The sequence below is a fragment of the Dipodomys merriami genome, unplaced genomic scaffold (genome assembly GCF_024711535.1).
Source record: "Dipodomys merriami isolate MVZ:Mamm:240054 unplaced genomic scaffold, mDipMer1.0.p SCAF_4, whole genome shotgun sequence".
In the NCBI taxonomy this organism is placed as follows: domain Eukaryota; kingdom Metazoa; phylum Chordata; class Mammalia; order Rodentia; family Heteromyidae; genus Dipodomys; species Dipodomys merriami.
In genome coordinates, this window is record NW_027205603.1 from 5,484,192 (window position 1) to 5,500,828 (window position 16,637).

The 16,637-nt window shown below is 41.1% G+C and overlaps 2 protein-coding genes across 2 annotated transcripts in view; both read right to left on the minus strand.

The window, feature by feature from the left end:
* The window catches only part of Fam107b (family with sequence similarity 107 member B), a 180,923-nt gene that overhangs the window by 126,663 nt on the left and 37,623 nt on the right, over positions 1–16,637 (minus strand). The gene's annotated exons all lie outside the window — the stretch shown is intronic.
* Cdnf (cerebral dopamine neurotrophic factor) overlaps positions 4,111–16,637 on the minus strand; it is an 89,208-nt gene continuing 76,681 nt past the window's right edge. The window contains exon 5 of the transcript XR_011365596.1: positions 4,111–4,166. The gene's annotated coding sequence lies outside the window, so the exon portion shown is untranslated. The remainder of the gene's footprint in view (positions 4,167–16,637) is intronic.

Sequence of the window (16,637 nt, forward strand, 5' to 3'; positions counted from 1 at the left end):
GTTATCTGTCTACCACTGTAACACATACCTGAGGCAATCAACTTATAAAGACATACAGGTTTTGAAGATTTCAAACCCTGATTGTGTTTTCATGCCTGTGGCAAAAGTATGTAGTACAGGTACTTACTTCATGGGCAGGAAGAAGGAGGGGAAGGGATGGAGTCCCACTGTCCCTTCAAGGCCACGGTCCCCCAATGACCAGAAAAACCTCTCGCCAGGCTCCACATGGATTGTGCCCTGCTGACTCATGATGAATGCCTTATGCAAATTAGGTGCCAGTCTTGAGGAATTTGCAGGTTACCAAGCCATTGCCTTGCCCTCTTTGAGGTTAAGACAGAAATACAAACGACTCTTCATCATGCAAAGTAAGAGTGGTCATCATAAAGGGGCAGGAGCTCACCTCATGTGCTGTGAAGGGTCTCAGAAGGATACAGGAGACAAGGAAAATTTTGATGGCAGAAATGGACTTGAGTTGGGGCACAGACATGGGGTACAATGTGAGTAGACAGAGAGACAGGTACATGGAACATTTAAAGGAGATGGTATGAAAAAAGTCAAGTGAAGCATGGTACACAGTGAGACTATTGAGTGGCAGGTCTGGATTTCAGAAGGGGCATTTGTAAGGCAAGAAAAAAATAGGTTGAACCACACTGTATTAGTTAGGGTTCTTCAGAGATACAAACCAATGGGATATATTCGTAGATCGGACACCAGGGTAGACAGACACATGGAGATTTACTATGATGGACTGGCTTGCAGGAATATGGAAGCTGAGACGTCCCATGATCCATCTGTAAGCTGAAGACCCAGGAAAGTAAGCAGTGTGGTTCCACTGCCAGTCTCAAGAAATAAGAGCCAGGAGGCTGATGGTCTGGTCCAAGTTCAAAGGCCTGAGACCCAGGATAACACAACCAGGTGTGATATCCTAGGGCAAGTGAAGGTGACATCCCAGCTAAAGCAGAAAGAAGAAATGTGTCCTTCCTCTGCCCTTTCGTTCTTTCCAGACCCCCATTGGACCTTGGTAAGGGTAATCGACTTGGTTCAGTCTACTGACTCAAATACAAGCCAAGAGTTGGATAATAACCCACCACCTCCTCCAGCAGAAAGACCATGCTTTGAAAGTGAGCCATTGCCTTTGAGCCATTTATGGAGCTTGAGAAAGTATTGTCACCATGAATAACCACTCAACCCAGGATCTTCTAGGACTCTTTGGGAATTAAAAAAGAGAACACTTGCAAGGCAAGGTAGATCATGTCTGTAACATAACTCCTCAGGAGGCTCAGATCTGTGGTTCAAAGCCAGCCTGAGGGCTGGGTACTGGTAGTTCATGAATGTAATCCTAGCTACTCAGAAGGCTTAGATCTGAGGATGAGAGTTCAAAGCCAGCCCTGGCAGAAAAGTCCCTATGAGACTCTTATCTCCAATTAACCACTTAAAAACTGGAAGTAGAGCTGTGGCTCAAAGTGGTAGAGCATTAAATTTGAGGAAAAGAGCTCAGAGACAATGCCCAGGCCCTGAATTCAAGTCCTATAACCAAACAAAAAGTTTGGGAGACTCTTATCTCCAATAAACTACCAGAAACTTGGAAGTGGAGCTTTGGTTCAAGTGGTAGAGTGCTAGCCTTGAGCAAAAGAAGCTCATGGACAGTGCCCAGGCCCTGAGTTCAAGCCTGGATACTGGCACAAACAAAAGAAAGAAAGAGAGAGACAGAGGGGGAGGAAAAAAGGAAGGAAGGAAGGAAGGAAGGAAGAAAGGAAGGACAGAGAGAGAGAGAGAGAGAGAGAGAGAGAGAGAGAGAGAGAGAGAGAGAGAGAGAGAGAGAGAGAGAGAGAGAGAGAGAGAGAGGATGAGTACTTGGCTCCCAAACTTAAAACTTTCTGAATTCAAGAAGAAGGAAGTGGAAGGTTTACTTCTAGATGGAAGCCTTCAGGACATTTCAGTGTTAACAAAGAATTCAGCGCATAGAGACTAATGAGCACCAAGAAAAAGGTGAACGTGCAATTCAGAAATGACAACAAGAATGTCAGGTGGGAAGGCATGGAAGTTTGAAAACCCAGTCTGTGTTCATCTATGTATTCCAAGCTGCCCATGGCCTGGACATGGCCTTAAGGCCCCAGGCATCTGTCTTTTGCCATAAACAATGGCATTCTCCTTCCAAGATGTTGAGACAGACTAAATAATCATTTCCACTGGTACTCTGGCCGCCAAAGTTATTTGAAATTATGCCAGCCCTGGATGAACTGTTGGCCCAGATGGTCACTTGGATGCCAAAAACTGGAGGGAAAATGGCAATGGGTGAGCAGGGTTGCATTGATGACCTGTATCGAGTTTTATGGAAGGTGTAGGACACACTGGTCAACATCTTGGACACACATTCCTGAGCTGGCTGCAGGGGTCCTTTAAAGTCAGCATGAGCGCATTCGCCAGAAGTAAAACCCAGTCATATTTTCCTTGGAAAATTCTCCATGGCTGCTTTCTTGTGGAAGCACTGAGTTCATGTGATTTCAAGTCACTCCTACTAAAATAGTCTTTCATGTCTAGTTTTACCTCATGTTCCCTGATGCCAAGCTATTATGATTTAACTCCCTCTAATAAACTTAACTTTTAAAAAGCTAAGTGCTGGGCAAACCTTGTTCTTTTAAACACCCATAAAGGGTATTTATCTGTCTTTCATGGAATCACTGAGTCACTAAATCACTTTTTAGTCCTCATTTAAAAAAAAAAGACAAAGGTCATTTGATCCAGTCATCTTATGTTTCATATCAGGAGAAGACAAAAAACAGAGAACAAAGCAGACACAGAGAACAAGAAAGATGGCATCTCTGGCATTGGGCAGATTTATTTTTTCCTAATAAAATGAGTAAAGGACAGAAGAGGAAACTATGTGGTCGCAGCTGACGAATGAGGTTTCCACACCATCATAAGACTTGTCAATCTGTGGACCATTGAAACCCAGAAGCCTGAAGATGAATGGGGGTAGTTCAGCTCATTCAGATTTACTTCTTACCAAACAAAATAGAATGAAAACAATGATCCCAACATTAGCAATGTTCAAAAATAAATTTTCAGGACTTTCAGGGTCCCTGCTGCTGGTACTTTAAAAGAAAATACATGGTCGAAGTAAAACTTACTTCTGATGTTTCTTTTTTTCCCCCCAGACATAGAAGAGAAAATATCTAACAAGTAAATGATCAGTAAAACTGTCTCAGAGACAAATGCATTCCATGAAATATCTTCAATAACAGAAATAAGTGAATTTATGCACATCTATATTATATGTGTAAATAATATGCATAAGTGTATGTATGTGCACTTGTACATTTAAAGATACTTTTGGTAACACTAGGTTTGAACTGAAGTTTGCACTTACTAGGTAGTTAGAAAGAGTCTCATAAACCTTTTTGCCTACGCTGGCCTTGAACCATGATCCTTCAAGTCTCAGCTATCCAGGTAGCTAGAATTGTAGGTATGAGACGCCAGTAATGGGTACAAAGACTCTCTCCTAAGTTCAGCATCTTCCTTAGGTCAGAAACAATTAAAGTAACCTTTTGGAATGTTGTTCCTCCTTTTCAAAACTTCTGGCTTAGTCATCAAATGTGTCACTTTTTCAAAAGTACAAACAGAAAGCCATGCTTTTGTTTTGTATGTCATAGCAGAAAGACCAGTTCTACCAAGAGCTGAGTTTGAAGAAAACACAAACATAAAACTAGTCTTTTGAGAACACTTGAGTTCGTGATCATGTGAATTAAAATGAGTGAGTTGAAGCCATGAGTTTTGCTTTAGTAATTGGTAAGAAAATGCTCCCACGTTTCATACTTCTTTCAGAGATTGAGGTCTAGCATGGTCCTCAAATTTTCTTTAGAAGCCAGGTGCCAGTAGCTCACGCCTGTAATCCAGAATCCCAGTTCAAACCCAGTCTAAGCAGAAAAGTCTGAGTCTTCTCTTCTCTCCTATTAACAACCAAAAAAAAAAAAACAAAAGTGGAGCTGTGGCTAAAGTGGTAGAGTACTAGGCTTAGGCAAAAAAAAGCAAAGGAATAGCACCCAGGCCTTGAATTCAACCCTCAGTACCAACACACACACACACACACACACACACACACACACACACACACACACACACACACACACACACACACACACACACACACACACACACACACAGAGCTTTCTATCATCAGAAATGCTTCTTTGATTTAAAAACAAAAATATCTCTACGTTTCCTGGTTCTATGACAACTGAAAGGATTGATTATCTGGGAGGGGGGATCCCTCTGGACCAGGGTACTGTTCCTGAGCCTCTTTGTGGTCAAAGCTAGTGCTCTACCACTTGAGCCACAGCACCACTTTCAGCTTTTTTGAGTAGTTTTTATTGGAGATGAGAGTCTCACAGGGACTTTTCTTCCCAAGCTGGCTTTGAACTGTGATCCTCAGATCTCAGCCTCCTGAGTAGCTAGGATGACAGTACCTGGCTAAGATTGAATTTTTTTAAACAAAATTTTTTAAAGGCAGAGAGGAGAAGAGAGAGAAAAGTGCTGAAAAAATTTATATAGAAAACTAAACTCTCTTCCTCATTGGTGTTTATTGAGCCTCATGGATCCTGTGAAGATCCTTTGAAGGAAGTAGTAACTGTAGCTCCCAGGCTATGGATAGAAGGAGTTACTTTCTAAACTCAGAGATGACAGGGTCTTCTGGATCTTCCAAGAATGTGCTATGGTTTTAAAGTACTTACTGCCTAGGAGAATAAATCCAAACCCTGTTTTATCCTACATTTGTAAATAGTGTAAGTGGTTAATAACAAAAGTATAGGCAACTTGCTACGTACAAAAATAAATCATTCAAACAGAAAAATAAAACAAATTTTAACTCCTAACCAAAAAAAGTACTAAAGGTCAGAGGGGAATCCAGCAATACTCAAAAAATATTAAGAATGGTGGGCCTACCCAGGTACAGATCCTAAGAAAACCTGTAAAACACAGAAGACACCTGGTCTAGATGGTCAGCTCCCAAAGGCCAGCTGCGATCGTTAAACACTGAAGATGGGCATATCTGACATGAAATTAAAATAGAACAGCTCTCACAGTGAGAGATGAAGTTTGAGAACTGTTTGCTGATCTGATATGAAATCAGTATACAGACTAAGTAGCGAGTTCTCACAAATCAAGAAGAGCTATAAAGAGGACATTCAAAACAAGCAGAGGATTTGAAGAGATTTTTCTCCAAAGAGGATAGACTAAGAAGCACAGGAAAAGATGTTCCATATCAATAATGGTTAAGAATAAGAAAGTCAAAGCACAATGAGATAGAACTCCATGCCCATTAAAACGACTACTATTAAAAAGTTTGAGTACACAGGAGACCTAGCTGGTCAACACTTGTGGTCAATAGACTCATATGGCTACTGAGTGCTGCTAATTGGTTCTTTTGAAGTAAGATGGGCTCCAAGTGTAAAATACAGGCTAAATTTAGAGGATATAAAACACTTTTTTGCCAGTCCTGGGGCTTGAACTCAGGGCTTGAGCACTGTCCCTGTGCTTCTTTGTGCTCAAAATTAATTCTCTTATCACTTGAACCACAGCACCACTTTCAATGTTTTCTGAGTCGTTTATTAGAGATAAGAGTCTCCTGCCTGGGCTAGCTTTGAATCGTGATCCTTGGATCTCAACCTCCTGAGTAGCTGGAATTACAGGTATGAGCCATTAGCACCCAGCTAAAACAAAAATTTTCTCTTTCTTTTTTTAAAAAATATTTTATTTCATTTTATTAGAAAGGTGATGTACAGAGGGATTACAGTTACATGGTAATGAGTATATTTATTTTTGAACAGTGTTTCCCCTCCCTCATTTTCTTCCCCTCCCTCTCCTCTCCTCCTCAAGCTGTAAAGTTCATTTCTAACATAGTGTCGAGTGAGTATCACTGTTGCATTGGCTCACTCTTTGGCCGACCATTTCTGTGGCTCCCCTTCCCTTCCCCAAATCAGATAAACTTATATATAAGACCAAGGTACAGAATTCAAAAACAGTGACAACATGGAATAAACCAAAGGGGACAAAGAAAGAAAGAAAGAAAAAAGAAATAATTGTAAATAATACACTAAATCAAAGATATACTAGAAGAGAGAGAGAGAGATGATATTGTCCAAAAAGAAATGTACACCTTGCCTGACTTATGAAATGGTAACCCCTCTGTACATCATTGTTTATAATTATAAAAAATAATGAACACATTCTACAAAACAATCACTCAGAAAAATGGAAAATAAAATACATATGAATGTGGACAGATGTAAAATATCATGTATAATTTCTTTCTCTTTTTTTTTTTTTAAGAGTCCTGGGGCCTGACACTGTCCCTGAGATTTTTTTTTTTTTTGGTTAATTGTGGGGCCTGAACTCTGGGCCTGGGCACTGTCCCTGAGTTCTTCAGCCCAAGCATAGCGCTCTACCACTTGAGCCACAGTGCCACTTCCAGCTTTTTTTGCTTATGTGGTGCTGAGGAATTGAACCCAGGGCCTCATGCATGCAAAGTAAACACTCTACCACTGAGCCACCTTCCCAGCCCCTGTCCCTGAGCTTTTTGTGCTCAAGGCTAGCACTCTACCATTGGAGTCACAGTGCCACTTCTGGCCTTTTCTGTTTATGTGGTACTGAGGAATTGAACCCAGGACTTCATGCATGCTAAGCAAGCGTTCTGCTACTAAGCCACATTCCCAGCTCTTGTGTATAACTTCTATTTCTACTACATGTGGAAATAATCTTTTTGATATATTGGGTTTCACAAAACATATCATTAACATTTCAGAATAGAAAATAAAAAATAAAAACTGCTGGTGATGATATGGAAAAAAATTGGAGCCCTTGTAATATTGGCCTCATAAAATGAAAACATGCAGCTACTTGTGGAACATAGTATAACAGCTCCTCAAAAAAGTTAAACATAGCCTGTAATCCTAGCAACTCAGAAGGCTGAGATTTAAGGATCCAGTTCAAAGCCAGCCTGAGCAGGAAAGTCCATGAAAATCTTATCTTCAATTAACCACCCAAAATCTGGAAGTAGAGCTGTGGCTCAAGTGGAAGAGCACTAGCCTTGAGCACAGAAGCTCAGACAGTCCCCAGGCATTGAGTTTAAACTCTAGAACCTGCACACACACACACACACATACACACACACACACACACACACACACACACACACACAAACATAGAGCTGCCATATGATTCCACTTCTGAGTAAACATCCAATAGCATGAAAACAGTGTCAATCAGGCATTTGCACTCTTGTGGTCATAACAGAATTATTCACAACAGCCTAATGGTGGAGAATACAAACCAAATGTCCATTGATAGAAAAATGAATAAACACAGTCATGCATGCATGCACACACACATACACACAGGAATATCATTCTGCATTTAAAAGGAAGAAAATTCTAAATATACTATAATGTGAACAGAAGTTGAAGACCTTATACTAAGGGAAATAAACTAGTTACCCACACAAAGAAAACCACATAAATACTGTATGCTTCTCATCAATCAAGATACCTAGAGCAGCAGGGCACTAGTGGCTCACCCTTATAATCTTAGCTATTCAAGAGGCTGAGATCTGAGATTGTGGGTCAAAGCCAGCCTAGGCAGAAAAGTCCATGAGACTCTTATCATCAATTAACAACCAAAAAGCTGGACTTCAAGCTGTGGCTCAAGTGATAGGAGTAACAGGAAAGCTCAGTGACAGCTCCCAGGCCCTGAGTTCAAGCCCCAGGAGTGGCACCAAACAAAAAATAAAGCTACCTAGCGGGGCGCCGGTGGCTCATACCTGCAATCCTAGCTACTCAGGAGGCTGAGATCTGAGGATGGCAGTTCAAAGACAGCCCAGGCAGGAAAGTCCGTGAAACTCTTATCTCTGATAAACCACCAGAAAACCGGAAGTGGTGCTGTGGCTCAAGCGGTAGAGTGCTCGCTTTGAGCTGAAAAGCGCAGGGACAGCACCCAAGCTCAGAGTTCAAGCCCCACGACTGGAAAAAAAAAAAAAAGCTACTTAAGGGTGATCATATTCATAGAGACAATAAGGAGAAGAATGTCAGCAGAGATTGGAACGAGGAATCAGACAGTTAGTGTGTAGTGTGCAGACTAGCTTAGGAAGATGAAAAGATCTAAAGATGGATGGTAGTGATGGTTACATCACCTTGGGAGTGTACTTGAAGCTACTGAAAATGATTGAAATGAAACATTTTATGTTCAGTAGGTTTTAGCACACACACACACACACACACACACACACACACACACACACACACACTGTGAAGAAATTAAGTGTTCTGGCTTGTGTTCAGCCACAGTTCCCCCCCCCCAAGTGGCTTCACACACAGTCATATTTACCTTTCATCCACTTGCCATCCCTTGTTTCCTCTCTAGTTGGAGAGTTTGTGCATCCAGGTATCACCCAGAGAGCTCTAGTTGGAACTATAACACCAGGACCAGACAAATAATGATACCAAAGAGATGATGTCTATAGAGGAAAAGGCCCCGCTACTCCAGTTGTGAGCTCTAGGTCACCTCTCTCAACTCAGGGGTGCTGATTTTGTGGGATCAATGCCCCACTCCCCTTTGAGGGTGGTGACAGCTGGGTTAGATTAAAGAGCCATGATATCACCGTAAACTGGTGGACCTAAGTGTTTCACCATCCATCAACATAGCTCCCTCCCTCCTCTATTAGCAAAATATGCATACATTGCAGAATTCTAGTTAAAAGTACTTTAAAGAGATTCCATGAGTTTCTCAATGAATCCCAGCTTGTAGGAGAGACATTAAGCCTATGGGGGGAAACAGAACAGTAAATTCAGACCAGGCTGTAGAAGGTCCGGAACATGTTAAGAGCTGTGAGCGACACAGCCTTCAGCCGCTGCTCCTGCGGACAACTCTTGCTGGGGCATTGTCTCCATACTCGACCTTCTGTTTCCAGACTCTCCACCTTGGGAACTGTGGGCCCCAGATCAGGCTGACCATCTTCCTGTCTCATTGCTTTGTGGGTATTTCATTCGACAGCAAACAAATGACATGACAGAGTATTTTCCATTTCTGATCTGTGATGACAGCTTTCCCAGGATCTCTGGGACCAGTGGGAAGGAAATGTGCAGCGAGCCACATTTGGCCACCCCCCGTCACAACCAGAAATGGCTCCTGGCAGAGCCAGTGATGGATGATGAGGGGATACTGAGGCCTAGGACTTTGAACCCTGCTGAAGACTTTGCCCATGCTGTACACAAAGGATACAAAAAATTCACATATTTTTCCTTCCATATAAAAATGATGTGACAATTTAAAATAAGAAATGTTCCCCCAAAAGGTCTAATTGGTTTGTGTGTGTGTGTGTGTGTGTGTGTGTGTGTGTGTGTGTGTGTGTGTGTGTGTGTGTGTGTGTGTGTGTGTGAGAATACCGTACAGAGGAGTTACAATTACATGGGCAAGATAATGATAAGATACATAAGATAAGATACATTTCTTATCAAGCATTGTTGCCTCCTCATTGTTTCCCCTTCCCATACTCCCCCCACCTCCCCCCACCTGATCCCCCCCCCCAAAGTTGTAAAGTTGTTTTTTGACATAACAACTTGTACATCTCATTGTTGCAATGGGTCCACCTGTATCCCTAGTTAAACGATTTGTTTTTGCCCTTCCTCTCCACAAATTATACCAACATCAAATACAGTGAAAGCAGGGGTTACACTGTGGGGGGAGGGACATACAAAGCAACAAAGAAATCATCTTATAAATATGTTAGGAACAATTGCATGAAAGAAAAAAAAGCATTTGAATACTTATCTTGGGGTTCATTCCCCTAACATCAACTTATCTGACCCAAAAGGTCTAATTGTTAAAGGTTTGACCCCTGCCCAACACACACACCTAGTAGATACAATCATTGAAAGTTGATTATATCACAAAGGTTCTCACCTAATCAGTAGATTAATACACTCACTGATGGATTCATAATTAGATAGCATTATTGGGAGAGGCTGGATACCAGAGCAGTGGGGCCTATTTGGAGAAAGTAGGTCATTTGGAAGCATCTATTGTAGGGTAAACTATGTCCCTGGCTTCTCTCTCTCTCTCTCTCTCTCTCTCTCTCTCTCTCTCTCTCTCTCTCTCTATATATATATATATATATATATATATATATATATTCTCTTTCTCTCTTTCCCTTCCTCCCTCCCATCTCTTCCTCCTTCTTCTCTCTTCTCTCCTCTCTCTTATTGAAGGAATAAAAATATTTTTGTGAATTTACATGGATAGCATTGACAAATTGGGAAAGTCAATTTATTATTGACAAAGCATTTGCCTCATCAACAGTAAATAATTTTATGTAAATTTACCTTTCTCAGGCTTCTATTTATAGAATAAGGAGGTTTCATCCTTTTCCTGAAGATTTCCCTCCACAATAGCGTGTCTAGAGCTTCTAGAAGCTCTTCAACTGCCTTTATGTCAGGACCCACAGACTCACTCTCACATCCTGTAATGAATAATGATCCTTGAACAACTTCAACCACCCAGAGCTAGCAGGAAATGCAACACCACAGTTGATCTTGCTTTGTATTTCAATGTAGTAGACAAACTTTTGCTTTGACTGTGATCATCATGGTACACATAATCTCCAGAGTCTCTGGTCTTCAGTTGGGTGATTTAGAACTATCTTCTCATAGAACCTTCTAGAATTTTTGCCAGTCTTGTTGCATTTAATGAAACAGGCCCTTTAACAGCTTCCACCAGATTCTCCTTGTTCTTGATGATTGTAGTGGAATGGGACATGGCTGACTGAAGAGAAACCACTGATTTTCCATATCTATAGTTTTTACTCTATCTTAATTTCATTTTCATGTCAATCACTCAATGCTACTTCTTTCTGAGAACACACGCAGTTGATATTGTATACTTGGGGACCATGAAAACCAAAATTACACTAGAGCAAGTCAAGCACAGAGAACATGAAGCAATCAAGTGAGTGGTAGACATGTGATACACACAACTAGTACAAGTCAAAGTTTATAGTCAACTTTCTTTAAGTAGAAGGAATATACTCTAAAACAATCATTCAAAAATAAGATATGAGAAGAAAAGAACCCTTATACAGTTAGTGAACATGTAAATCAGTGTAGTCATTATGGAAATTAGTACAGAGGCTCTTTTAAAAAAACAACTAAAATTAGAACTACCATATAATCCAGTGATACCACTTTTGGAAGGACACAATAGAAACACTTGTACACCCGTGTTTATTGCAGTACTATTCACAATAACCAAGCTGTAGACTCAGCATTTGCACTGATGAATGGATAAAGAACATGTGGTATACATGCACAATGGAGTGTTATTCAGCCATAAAGAAGAATGAAATTATGTCATTTACAGGAAAATGGATGGAACTGGAGATTGTAATGTTAAATGAAATAAACCAGATTCAGAAAGACAAAGGTGATGTCTTCCATATATAGAATCTAAACCTAAAAGTATCTGTATATATACATACATATCTATCCATAAATGAATTGTCATTGTGGGATCACTTGAGGCAAATGAGAGGAAGGAGAAAAAGGAAAAAAGCATGATGGTGGGTAAACAATATCAAAATATGTTGTGACTGTGTATGAAGATGGCATTAAATAAAAACACAAACTCACACTACTGAAAGCTGTTGAAAAATACACAGAAAGGGAAACAGGGAAAGAGACAGCTATAAAGGACATTAATCTGTGCAAAGTACCATACCAACACATGTGAAATACCACAGTAAAACCCTTTCATATAACTAAGATACAACAATAAAAATATATAGTAAATATATAAACCAATAGCAATTATGATGATGATATTCTATATACTGCATGTAGTAGTGTGTGCTAGACATTTCTACAACTGGCAGCAGTCTGCTGGTCTACACTACATGGAAATGAGCAATGCATCTCCCTATGACATCACAGTGGCTTATGTTGCCAGGCAACAGGAATATTTCAGCCCTGTTACATATAATCTTGTGAGACCATTGCTGTGTATGTGGTCTGTTGTTGACTGACATGTCATTGTGTATTGCATGATTGTATGTGAAATTTCAGGAAAAGTACATTTATGAAGACAGTGAAAAGAGAGAAGTTTTTTTAAGGGCTTGAAGGGAGACGGATAAAAATTGATGGGCTGGAGATGTTTAGGACAGTGAAATTATTCTATATGGTACTATAATGGTAGATCTATGCCTTCATAAAATATCAAAACTACCATCATTTGTTAATCATAATGTATCCATGTGGGCTCACAACTCATTATGGGGGTTCTATGTACTTCTCATTCAAATGTTCTGTAACTATACAATTACTTGTTATAAAACTTCACAAATAAACATTAGGGAATGTTTAAAAATACTCTTGCCTAGGTCCCTATCTCAGATACTCTTTTTTCAGTTAAGTTTTAGTGGTACATGTGGCCTTTCTTGTGGGAAAAGACTCAAACTCGCAAATTCTTACCAAACAAGACATTATCCAAGCTAGCAAGGTAAGACACTATGTTCAACCCTCCCTGGTCAGAGCCGCTTAAGAAAGTCTTGTAGGCTTAGGGATGCCTTAGGAAGTAGCAGAAGTGAAAGTGACTGCAAGCCAAGACCAATGAATGGTACAGCAGGTCTAAGTAAGGCTGGATGCATTATAGAAGCATTATTAGGAGGAAGGTTAAGGTACCAAATGGTCAGAGATTCAGAGAAAAGTGTGTGTGTGTGTGTGTGTGTGTGTGTGTGTGTGTGTGTGTGTGTGTGTGTGTGTGTGTCTGTGTTTCATAGATTCTCTTTTCCTAGAAGTGCTTAGGAAGATTTTGGTTTAGATCATGAGCCCCAAATTCCAATTTACTTTGACCTCTAGCTTTTAGTGATTTCCTGAAGAATGATGGAGACCAAAAGTATGGCTCCTTATCACCATAGGGCTTCTTCTCCTCTTTTAGAACTTTCCTTCCTATGTTCTAGATAGCTACTACAGCCAGGTGCTTGGTGACTACTCCCTTATTTCCTCCCACCACCGGGCACAACTGCCTGCCTTGATTTGCTCTTTGGTGCAGGTCTAGAATTTCACTCTGATCCTCTTCTGGTTAATCACATTAAACAGACTACATTGGTGTAAAAGAGAATAACGGTTTATTATGTCATTACCCCTCTCAACAAGTAACAATAAGCATCCAGTGCTTTTGATTTTTCTTTCCCTCCACTCAGCAGTTCTGCAAATATCAGCAAAGCTTATCTGTAAGGATATTTAACAGCATGGATATGTTACACACACACAGCATTTTGAAAACATTTTAACAGGTGAAAAAAATCCCTTGTAACTATTTACCATTCTGGTCCCAAAATGAGGGGAAGACAACTACTCTTGATATGGGAGATTTGTGACACAAGGGGACAGTCTTCGAGCAGGAAGAAATACAGCTCTCTTGCTGTTTCTGGAGGAGTGGGAAAGAGAAGAGATAACGGAAGAGGGGGAGAAATAGCTGCTAGCTATTCCTGCTTTTCCTGTTCTGTACAAATTCTTGAACAGAGCATGTTAAATGAGTTAAAGTAAAAGGGAACATCAGAATTTTCTATCTTCGGTACGCCTGGGGCTGGAGGAACGTTTTGTTAGAAGAAGGCTGGGTGCGGGGACCCTGAGGTTTTTCTTTCAAACCCTCATAGTCTCTGGTAGCTCAGTAGCTTTACAAATCTCTCTGCCTCAATGGGTACAGGGGATCTGTGGATTGGTGGAAGTTTGGACCCAAGACACAGAAGCAACAGGGTGGTGCAACTTCAAAATAAGACACAAGTGATTGGAGCTATGAAAGAGACTGTCACACCTCAACAGACCAGAAGCCATGTCACATCCAGCCTGTCTCTCTTCATCAAGGACAAAAGGGGATCAGATGGTAACACATGGGACCCAGAGCCTTCACTGTACCACGGCCCCATCTAGACATCCAGACTGAACCTCAGGGAGGAGCTGAGGGAGGAGAGGGGGCCTGAAAATCGGAAAACGTGGAACATGTGTCCACATAGACCCAGGTGAAAGGGACTTATTTCACCTGGAGAAGCCAGGGAGAGTTTTCCTTTTCTTCCTAAAATAGAAGGCTGAAGAAGTCAAATGAGAATAAAGGTAGGAAGTAAGCTCCATTGTTTTGGTGGCTGAGTGATGTTACATTTGCCTTAGAACCCTAGTACGCAGGTTCCCAGGTTCCCTTATCCTCAAGGCAGGGGGGTCGAGGAAGCTTTCCCAGAACTCAGCCAGAGAAAAGAGCACCAATGACGGACGATGGGACTTTACAGCAGGAAGCCCTTGTGTGTCCTCAGGCCCTGCCCTCACGTCCCTCATTGGCCCGCCCAAGCCCTTGGTGAGTGAGTGCCTGTCCCCTAAACATGAAAGAACAAGTGAGGTCCTCAGATATTTGAAGAGAACTTTAGGAGGGAGGAAAAGGAAGAAAGGAATCAAAGGCATGAGACAGCCCAAAGAGTTTGGGGAAATGTATTGAGGGCAGAAAAAAAGCCTGACTAGGCAATCAGGACCAAGGTCTCCGCTCATAAAGGTGCTGTATCTCTCTCTCTCTCATCATGGCCTTGAGCTGTCCTGCTTGCGAGCCTCTGGACATCACATCATCATGGCCATGAGCAGTCACATACGCAGGGCTCCAGGCATCATATCATGACCCATTGCCCCTGAAAGACTTGCACATGAACATGGGCTGATTGCACTCCAGAAGAGAGAGAGAGAGAGAGAGAGAGAGAGAGAGAGAGAGAGAGAGAGAGAGAGAGAGAGAGAGAGAGAGAGAGAGTATGGAATAGGCATCCAGTAGTCAGGGAGCTAAAGGATTCAGGGAAAGCACATGTAGCATGGAGCCTGATTGGATCTGGGGACTAAAATGGTCCTCAGATGGTCCAATGATCTTGGGAATCATGTAGCTCTCTCCTAGAGATAACTTTTTAACTCTTGCACAATGCGGCCCAGGCAGTGTCCTCTCTTGGAACCCTACAGTCTAGCAGAGGCTTGTTTATACTTTCCTCCAAGAAATCTTTGCCATTTTACTTCGCCCTCTGTGTCCATGAATTCATTCTTCTAGACTATAAGAGTCTCATGGCTTTTCCTGCCTAGGCTGGCTTCAAACTCAGATCTTCAGATCTCAGCCTCTGAGTAGCTAGGATTACAGGTGTGAGTCACCAGCATCCGGCTTCAGCTTCTTTTTTTCTGCCTCCACAAACCACTCCCTAGTGTCACCATCACCATCACCATCTTTGTGACCTCTTTTCCTTGAGCTAGACTGAGGGATTCATATCTAAGAAGCAGACTTCTAGACCTGACCCAGAAGTTGCAGGTTTTTTGTTTTGTTTTGTTTTGTTTTTGTTGTTTGCATCAGTATAAAACAAAGCAGCAACATTTTAAAGGACAAAGAAAGTCTTAAAACAAGACCGTATCATATATACTTATATATATATATATATATATATATATATATATATATATTTGTATGTGTATGTGTATATGTGTGTATCCTTAAAACAAGGCCAGATGAGCCTATAAAAATGTATAAACACACTGTATTAAATATGTAAGGTCTTATTAAGCAGGTTTGATTACAGAATCTGATAAAGCATTCTCTAAATAATGGGAAAATAATGTACTATGTGATTTTTTTTCTTTTGTATGTTCTTCCCCCATGGTATAACCTGTTTTCACTGTATTTGATTCCGGTGCCCTGCATCTTATATATACATCTTTCTAATTTGGGGAAGGGAAAGGAAATAACAAAATGCTGAAATAAGGATACAGGTTGATCCATTGTAACAATGAGATGTACAAGACACTATGTTGAAAATGAACTTTACAACTTTGAGGTGGGGAGGGAGGAGTTGGGGAGGTGGGGAGTGAAGGGCTGGTAGGGGAAAAACAAAGGAGGAGGTAACAATGCTCAATAGGAAATGTACTCATTACCTTACTCATGTAACTGTAACCCCTCTGTACAGTATCTTTACAATAAAAATATACTAACAATAAATAAATAAATAATGGAAAAAAGAAAAAATGTATGTATAATGAATATCTACATTCTATTATATATACATACATGCACATTTATTATATAAATGCACACACACATATACACATGTATTCTAAACCTGTGTTTATCTAGAGTACCTTGGCTGATACAGTGGCTTAAAACAACAGTAAATGCTTACTATTTTGTGGGTAATTTAGTGTTTAGCTGGATGGCTCTAGCTTGGGACCTGTCCTGAGGCTGTCAAGACAGTAGCACGGATTACAGTCATCCGGAAGCTCCACTAGGCTACAGAATGACCTTCAGACATGTCTCACTCACTGACTTGGCAGGAGGCCTAGCTCCTTACCACATGGCCCCCCCTCCACCACATCGCAGATGGCCTCCCCCATAACACGTGATCCAAGAGCTTAAAGAGTCAATGGCTTTTCAGAAGTAGCATACTGAATCTTCCTCCAGGGTCTGCTTCTTAGATATGAGTCCCTCAGTCTGGCTCAAGGAAAAGAGGTCACAAAGATGTAACCACTTCAGGCTGATGGTGACACTAGGGAGTGGTTTGTGGAGGCAGAAAAAAAAAAGAATCTGAAGCCGGATGC